The following is an 8,574-nucleotide window of genomic DNA, read 5'->3' as shown; positions in this document are numbered from 1 at the left end:
TTGTTCTGTGAGGTTATCAAAAATAGTCAGGGCAACTGATGAACAGAGTAAACCCCAAAATGCAGTTTTTGTCCTCCATAAAGGAAGGCATTGGGAGGAGCATCTGTAGACTCTGACAATATACAGGAATTACTTCTTCAACTGGTTCTCTTTCATCATACTTGCAATACTTTTGACAAGCATACATTTTCTTGTTGTATGGCTCACCTTACATTTATAGTGGGGGGGTCATTGAATGGGGTTGTTTCTATTAATCTATCTTTCAAGGAATGTTGAATGAATGATTTATATTTGGGAGTCATGTTGAAAGAGAATATGAATGATGGTATTTTGCTCTGCTAAATCAAATTTTTTGTCAAAATTAAAAAAAAAAATAAAAACCATGATGAAATATTATATCCTTTGTATTTTTAATGATTTTTGAAATAGTAAAGATGTGGTTTATTATCAAATACAGATTTTACAATCTTGTATGTTTTGTTTAAGTATGCTTGTTTCCTACTAATACTCTCATTGAGGATGTCCTTTATTTGTTTACACATGGCTCTTATACATAAACAATTTTGCATAGATAGGAAAGTAAGCCCATGGATTGGTATTGATTGATGATCTTGTACTTAGAGCTTTTCTTTTGGTTTTAAGATGAATTCATTTTTTCTATATCTTTGTTACCTTCCCCTTCTGTTAAATATCACCGTGTGTGTGTGTGTGTATGTCTATGTATATGTATATGTATATCTATATATGTATCTAGATATGATTCACAAGTCAGATCTCACTATTGTAACACTTCATACACTTTCCCCCTCTATAAACACTTATTATAATACAAGGGTTTTTTTTTGTTTGTTTGTTTGTTTGTTTGTTTGTTTTGTTACATTTTGGGGGATGTGCTTTGTTTTGCTGTGTTTCTTCTCTTTAATGATATTTCTACCTTCATTATAAGCAAATATATGCTTATATAGGTCCAAAAAAATGATAATTCTATATCCATGTTGGAGAAAAAATAAGTTAAAATAATGTTCTTTTTTCCTTCTTGTTGTTGTCCTTATTTCATTTGACTTCTTAAATGACCTTGGGAAGATTTTTCTAGTTGGCTATGCTTTTAAACTTCATTTAAACTGTTTGTTCTGTTCCCTGCCTTTACTTCTGTTTTATGAGATGATATTACCCATGATATTTCATCATGCTTCTTTGTAGGATTTTATTAATGAGTTCATATTCTAACCTACTGTTGGCTTTGGCAGTCATCTCTCTCCATTTGGCAAGAAAATTAACTGTTTGCTGACTAAGGTTTTTCTGTACTCTTTTGAACTCTTTTTTGTGACAATTAATTTACATTGGTTAAATTTATAAATAATATAATTATAGTTTGTGTTAATATCATTAAATTGTCAAATTAAATTTTACTTTCAATTACTTTCTTAAATAATATATCATTAATTTTTTATCCCACCTATATCTTTCTTATTATTATTCTATCTTCATACTCATTACTAATTCTGATCTTATGTGTAATAATTAGATGACTTAAATGTATACTGGTAACTCAGTCTGGGAAAACTCCAATAACAAGACTTAAACGATTTGTAAAAATATATATTGTATCTTGTTTTTGTAATGCTATTGATGCCTGTCATTTTCATCCTTATCTTCATTATAACCATCATTTATATATAAGGCAAAAATTTTGAAAGTGCTGTATACATATCTCATTTGATCATTTCAACAACCTTGAGAGATAAGTTCCATTACTCTCTCTTTTTTTTAATAGATGAGGAATCTAAAGAAGTCAGAGATTGTGTTATATCTAGCACCCATGTATTCTCTGAAATAACTCATGAACCTTCTGTATAATCTATGAACTATCATAAATAGTATGATATGGTGGCCAAAAACTCTAGTTCAATATTATGTTGATCCAAAAAACCATGGCTTTCAGAAATAAGTACTGGTTCTACATTACCATGCTCTAGTCAGATGGTGAAGGGCTTTGAAGTCATATTATCAGAGGATTTCAGGAACTGGGAACACATAGCCTGAAAGGAAAATAATTTTTTTTAAATGATATTTTCAAATATTAGAAGGGTTCTCACCTGGAAGCAGGATCATATATGTTCTTGTGGTTCCAGAGAAGAGGACTAAGCAATGGATGGAAACTATTGAGAAATATATTTCTATTTAATTTAAGGGGGAAAAAATCTCTGAACATTTGCAAGTGTAAAATTGAACCAGACCACCCTTAGGAGGGATTGAGGTCATTCTCACTATAGATCTTTAATCAAAGACTGTGGAACATATTGTAGAGGTCATTCTTGGTCAGATAAGAGTTAAAGAAGATACCCTCCAAGGTCCTTTCCAACTTTGAACTTCTAAAATTTAATTAAAATGTTCTCTTGTTTAAAAAAAAAATCTGTGATTATGTGACATTTATTCAGGACTTCATTCCTAGTTCCATTATGCTCCCCAGAAATGGGAATAAATGTTGTCTAGGGCTGACCTCCTGGGTTCTGAGCCTGGGAGAATCTGGTTTGTCTGGAAGCAAGCTAAAGAAATAGGGACTCAAGTCAGCTTCCATTCATTCTAGAGGATTATTGAAATGTTTTATTTGATGCAAGGGAACAAAAATATTTGGATCTTCCAAAACAAAAATTATAATACATTGCTTTCCTTTGATTATGTAACCTCTTCAAAGCTAGACCATAATAAAATAAGTCCCACTCTAAAGATGACCATATCGCTTAAGGTAATTCGAATGTGAATTTACATACCAGAGGCTTTAAAGTGCCAGATTCAAACTGAAGTAGCACTTACTAATGTATATGATACCCTTAATCACTGGAATGCTAGAATGTTAAAAAGCTCCCCAAATTGTCACCCCTTATGTTATTCCACAGTAAGAAATATAGTCACTAGAGAGCTTAGCACATACATAATGCCTCCTAGTCTAGTATAAGGGCAACAGAAGGCCATATCAAGTGAGAAAATTCCAAAGCCTAAGAAAGAATCATATTTCTTGACATGTGAATATGTTTTTCTCCCAGTCTTGAAGATGGGGGTGGGGTGGGTATAACCGTACATTCCATTCCACTTGGGGAATCCAAAAGGATTTAATCAAGAATTAAAACAATACTCTGGCCCTGGAAGAAGTGGGGGGTTTTTCAGTTAACTTACATATCATATAGCATGGAGAAATCAGAAATCCAGGAATGTGTAGAAAGGTTTGGAAAATAGCCAGAAGAGAAGTTGTACAATGACAACAACAGAGGGAATAAGAAAAATGCCAGCAACGTGATAGACTGAACCAGAGTTCATTCATTAAAAATAGTTTTATTCAGGGCTTATTATGTGTAAGGTGCTGGGCTTGCTACCAAAGGGAGTAAATAGCTGTACAAAACATGAGGCAGGAAAGCAAAGAATATCTTCAGGGAATAATTAGTAGTCCTTTTTAGTCTTATTTGTGTAGACTGATGGGCAAATGAAAGGCTGATAGATTGAAGCCAGATTCTGAAGGGCTTTGAATGACAAACTAAAGAATCGGAGCTCTATTGGGTATAGCATAGGAAGGTATTCAGAGTGTTTTTATAGATATATTTCATAGATAATTTGCACAGAGTGCAAGATAGTAAGACATGGGATTGCAGTGGTATATGGGATACATTGCAACATAGTGGGGCTAGAAGTGGCAAGACTGTCTAGGAGACTCTACATGAAAGACAATTAGGTTATAAACTACAACTAGGGATGCTAGCATGTAAGTAATAGCATAATTGCCAGAGTAATAGCCATAAGATTGGTGGAGTGTGAAATTTGGGTGATTGATGGGGTTGGAAAGATAAAAGAGTTAAAGATGTTTTCAAAGTTTTGAGCTCAGGTCACAGAGATTATTCACCTCTCTGTTCCTTAATTTCTTCATTCATAAAATAAGTTTTCTATTAATAGTGACACCATCGATCATGTGTATATGTTTGTATAGAAGTGTTTAAATTAGGGCTTCACTAATCAATTGAGTCCACCAGTATACATGATGAAATTATTAGGCTATAGATGTTTGCTTGTTAGGAAGGGGCATTTCCCATGGAGCTGGGCATATATTCTGACACAGAGTTAACTGGGGAATGGAGACAGTTGCTACAAATGTGAAATGATGCATGTATTTTCAGATCATATTATTGTATTTTGTTGGTTTTAAGTCATTTCAGACATGTCCAGCTCTTCATGACCACAGTTGGGTTTTTCTTGGCAAAGATACTGGGTTGATTTGTCATTTCCTTTTCTAGTTCTTTTTATTGATGAGGAAATTGAAGCAAATAATATTAAATGACTTACTTAGGGTCACATGGTTAGGAAGTGTCTGAGGTTGGATCTGAACTCAGGTCTTCCTGATTGCAGATCTGGTACTCTATCAACTCTATCCATGGTATTTTACTTAGTTACTTAACTTTATTATAGAAAATCCTTAAAAATGTGGGAGTAATCTTTAAGTGTATATAATTTTAAAAACCCAAACCAAAACCAATAAGAAACCCTTATGAAAACAAACAAACAAACAAAAAAAAAAAAAACAGGCTTAGCATGTGAATATTTTAGTACCCCTATTCTTATTAGTCTCACAGTAATTCTTCTAATTCTCCCAATCACATAATAAAAGAAATACAAATGAAAACAACTCTAAGTTTTTTCACCTCATACTTGGGAGCAAAGGAAGCAAAAAAGGAGGATGCCAAATATTCAAGAGAACATGGGAAGAGTATATAAAGTATTTTAAGTTTATTCCATGTGCTAGGGACTGAACTGAGAATACAAATACAGGAAAAAGAAAGTTTTTAATCTCAAGATGCTTACATTTATTAGAAAAAAAAGAACTAAAAATATGAAGAGGACTTGGGATTCAGAAATTGAATTAGGTTAGAGATAAATAGAACTGACATGGCTACTATCCTTTTACCAAATAGAGGAAGAACAAACCAATCAGAAGAAGAGACTTTTGGAGCAGAGGAGTCTCCAACATGAGAAGATTGTTGGAACAGCAGTTTAAAAGTCAGACACTGAAATATTAGTCATACTTCATTGTTGGCACAGCTGCAAATTGGATCAACTATTCTAGAAAGCCATTTGGAACTGCCATTCCCCAAAGCCACTAAATTATGCATGTCCTTTGACTCAGATGTACTATACATATATTTCAAAGAGATCAAAGACAAAGAATCTGTGTATACAAAAATATAGCAATATTATTATTATTATTATTATTAGTAGTAGTAGTAGTAGTAGTAGTAGCAGCAGCAGCAGCAGCAGCAGCAGCAGCAGTATTGTTCGTGGTCTCAAGAAAGAACTGAATGAATCGAGTCCCTATAATCAAGAGTTAAAATAAAGAACTAGAAGCTAAGTAAATGTTCAATAACTGGGGAATGGTTGAAAATAAAACTCTGACATATAAATGTAATAGGAAATCATAAGAAAGTAAGATAGATTTAGGTGAGCTGAAGCAGGAGGAAAATTTATAAGATAATATAAAGGAAATAAGCTTTTAAATAGTAAAGAACTCTGATCAATGCAGCAACAAACTGTAACATGAGAAGTGTTATGATGATATTATATTTATCAGCTGACAAAGAGATGATGGAAGAGGAATGCAATATGAGAGAAAGATCCTCAGTCATGATGCATATGCTCTTTTGTTTGTACTTATTTGTTACAAAAAAAAGCTTCTTTTTGGAGAGAGGAAGTTGGTAGTTATCAATAGCCATATATATACACACACACACACACACACACACACACACACACACACATATATATATATATGAAATAATAATAATACTAATGCAAGAATATAAATGTAACTGCCCTTTTGGGTTACTCTTTCATCTTCAAAGACACACTTGCTAATTGAATCCTTACAAGATGCTTACAACCTCCAGGTAAGATGTACTCTGTAGATCTGCTCTCACAAACCCCCATTGGTGTGTTTTACTTTATTAGTCAGCCAATAGCTACAACTACATGAAAGGTACTGAGATGAAATACTAAGCATGATAAGTGCTAAGATATTCCCATCATAAATCTATGTATATTCTTTCACTAATACACAGAATGTTCTTGGGGGAAAATGGTCACAAAATTAGTTGCAAAAACAATGTAAGAGAACACAAGTGTCCAAACCTGGAGAGTATGTATTCTTTTTCCCTTAATTGTTCCTCAAAGTGTTGGGAACTACCAAATAGCATATTTCCTTCTGGTTGATTAGTTCCTTCTCAAAGAACCATAGTTAATTATGGTTTGAAGATAGGAACTCTCTTTCCCACTCCCATTTCCATCTGGTATTGTTTCAGGGGCCATACTCCACAATTGTGTTGATTCTAGACTGACTCCAACTCTGATTGTGTTGATTATTGATAGTATTTGCTACTTAAAGTCTTGTAGAAGTATAATCAAGTTTCAGCCTGGCCAATGGACTTCTCCCTTCTAATCTAATCAAAGAAAATTCTTTGCATTTTAAAGGGATAATGGAGTGTTATAGTCTTGTTAATATGTAAATCTCTCATCCCCTGTCATTAGCCTCCCTTACTACATGTATTGAACTTGTGGTGATACACTAAAATAGGTGGTACACTAAAAAAAGAAAGTAGAAAGAAATTCAGAAGGACACATAGACACAAAGAACAATTTTTGTTGTTGATGTTATTATTGGGGTGAGAATTAAATATACATCTTTTTTTTTTCAAAAAATGTCCATATTCCTTAATGCCATGATGAAAAAGAACATTAAAAAAAAGGAAAAGGCTATTGAGTTGTGATGATGAGGTAGTGATGTAGCTGTGCCAGTAGACTAGAGGGAATATGTTGACGCTTTCCTTCTTTGTGAGTTGAGAAGAATGAGATAAATGCACTCCATTAGAAAAGATTTCCCGAAGGGGACCAGGGCCATCATCCTGAATTCCTCCCAAAACTCATGTGTAGGATAAAAAAAATGTGGTCCAACTCCTAGAATGAGAAGCAACCAAGATAGGAAAACCAGACTAGAGAAATTAGAATCTTGGAAGTGGAAGAGTCTACAGAGATGTGGAAATAAAAAGTATATTCCTCAGTCACTATTGTTTGTCTTTTGTTCTTAAAGAGTACCATACACATCAGTAGATCATAAAGGAATGATTTCTCCAGAGTCTGCTATTAAAAATAAGGATCTATAGTTCCATTGCATAAATATTTCCTTCACAGGCACAGAATATGATGTCTCTATGACTCAAGAAATGGTTCCAGAAAATCACTTTGACCAGAAACAATATCACCAAGAGATCAATCTGATAGATGCCTTGGATTGAATGAGTCTGCTCCTGAGAGATTAAGCTGAGGTTTCCACAATCAAGACCAATTTTGGTGGGTCTTGCAGAAGTTGAACTCTGCTGGAATTGCCTTTGAAGACCTAGGAGTCCTCTTTGTCTATTTTCAGAAAAAGAAAATGCTAATGAGGGCCAGGTAACAACAATAATAACAATAAGAATAATGAGAATTAGCATTTCCATAGGGTTTTAAGGTTTGTAAAATTTGAGCATAGAGGGAGTATTGGATTACCCATACTCTAACAATGTTCAATTCAAACCAAATTATCTCAACATTTAGGGTTAAGTAAGAAGACCTGGGTTTAAATTTTATACTTACATAGGATGACAAGAAGAAAGGAAGAAAGAGAAGAAGATAAGAGAAAGAAGGAAGAAGGAAAGGAAAGAAGATAAGAGAAAGAAGGAAGAAGGAAAGGAAAGAAAAAGGAGGGATGGAAATAGGAAGAAAGAAAGAATGGAGGAAAGAAAGAAATGGGAAAGAAGGAAGGGAAAGCCATAGAAAAAGGTAATTATGAAAGGAGGGAGGAAGGGAAAGAAAGAAGAGGAAAGCATTTAAGTATTTATGTGTCAGGCATGTCACATCAATGAATGGATTATCAGTAACCACGTCTATAAAATTCTACATGTAAGACTTGTATTGTATGAATGAATAAATAAAAAACATTATTGAGTGTTTATTGTGTTCCAGGCATGTCAATCACCCCATCTGTGAAATGACATGATTGTACTCAATGACCTTTAAGGTCCTTTCCTGCATTAAATCTATGATCTCTCATCCTATGTTCTCCAATTAATTCACAATGGAAGGAGGCAGGGAATGTCTTCAAGAGCAGTTTACAAATGTTTCTTTGCTCCTCTGTGGCTTCCTGTTCGATATTCTTGATGATACGAACAATTGCCTTCTTTCAAAGAATTCTCTAAATTTAGAACTAAGTCCCTTAGAAAATCATTCATCATTCATAAATGAACAGGCAGATTGTTATTTTCCAACCTCCCAAATATTTCAAATCTTGAAAGAAAAATCTCCTCAAAGTATTAGATATTGTTCTCTTTGTAAGCACAGAATCAAATCTCTTTATTTACTTTTCTTTAGTCACAGAACAGTGTTCATGTGGTCTTCTAGTTCAAATAAGATGAACCAGCAATTTAGGTATTGAATTAAATCCATTTTTTCATACCAATAATATCCTAGAGACTTTTTATTTTCAGCTATTTTTATTTTATCTCAGAA

Source organism: Antechinus flavipes, chromosome 3, assembly GCF_016432865.1.
Source record: "Antechinus flavipes isolate AdamAnt ecotype Samford, QLD, Australia chromosome 3, AdamAnt_v2, whole genome shotgun sequence".
Classification (NCBI taxonomy): Eukaryota; Metazoa; Chordata; class Mammalia; order Dasyuromorphia; family Dasyuridae; genus Antechinus; species Antechinus flavipes.
Note: the sequence above shows the minus strand (reverse complement) of the source record.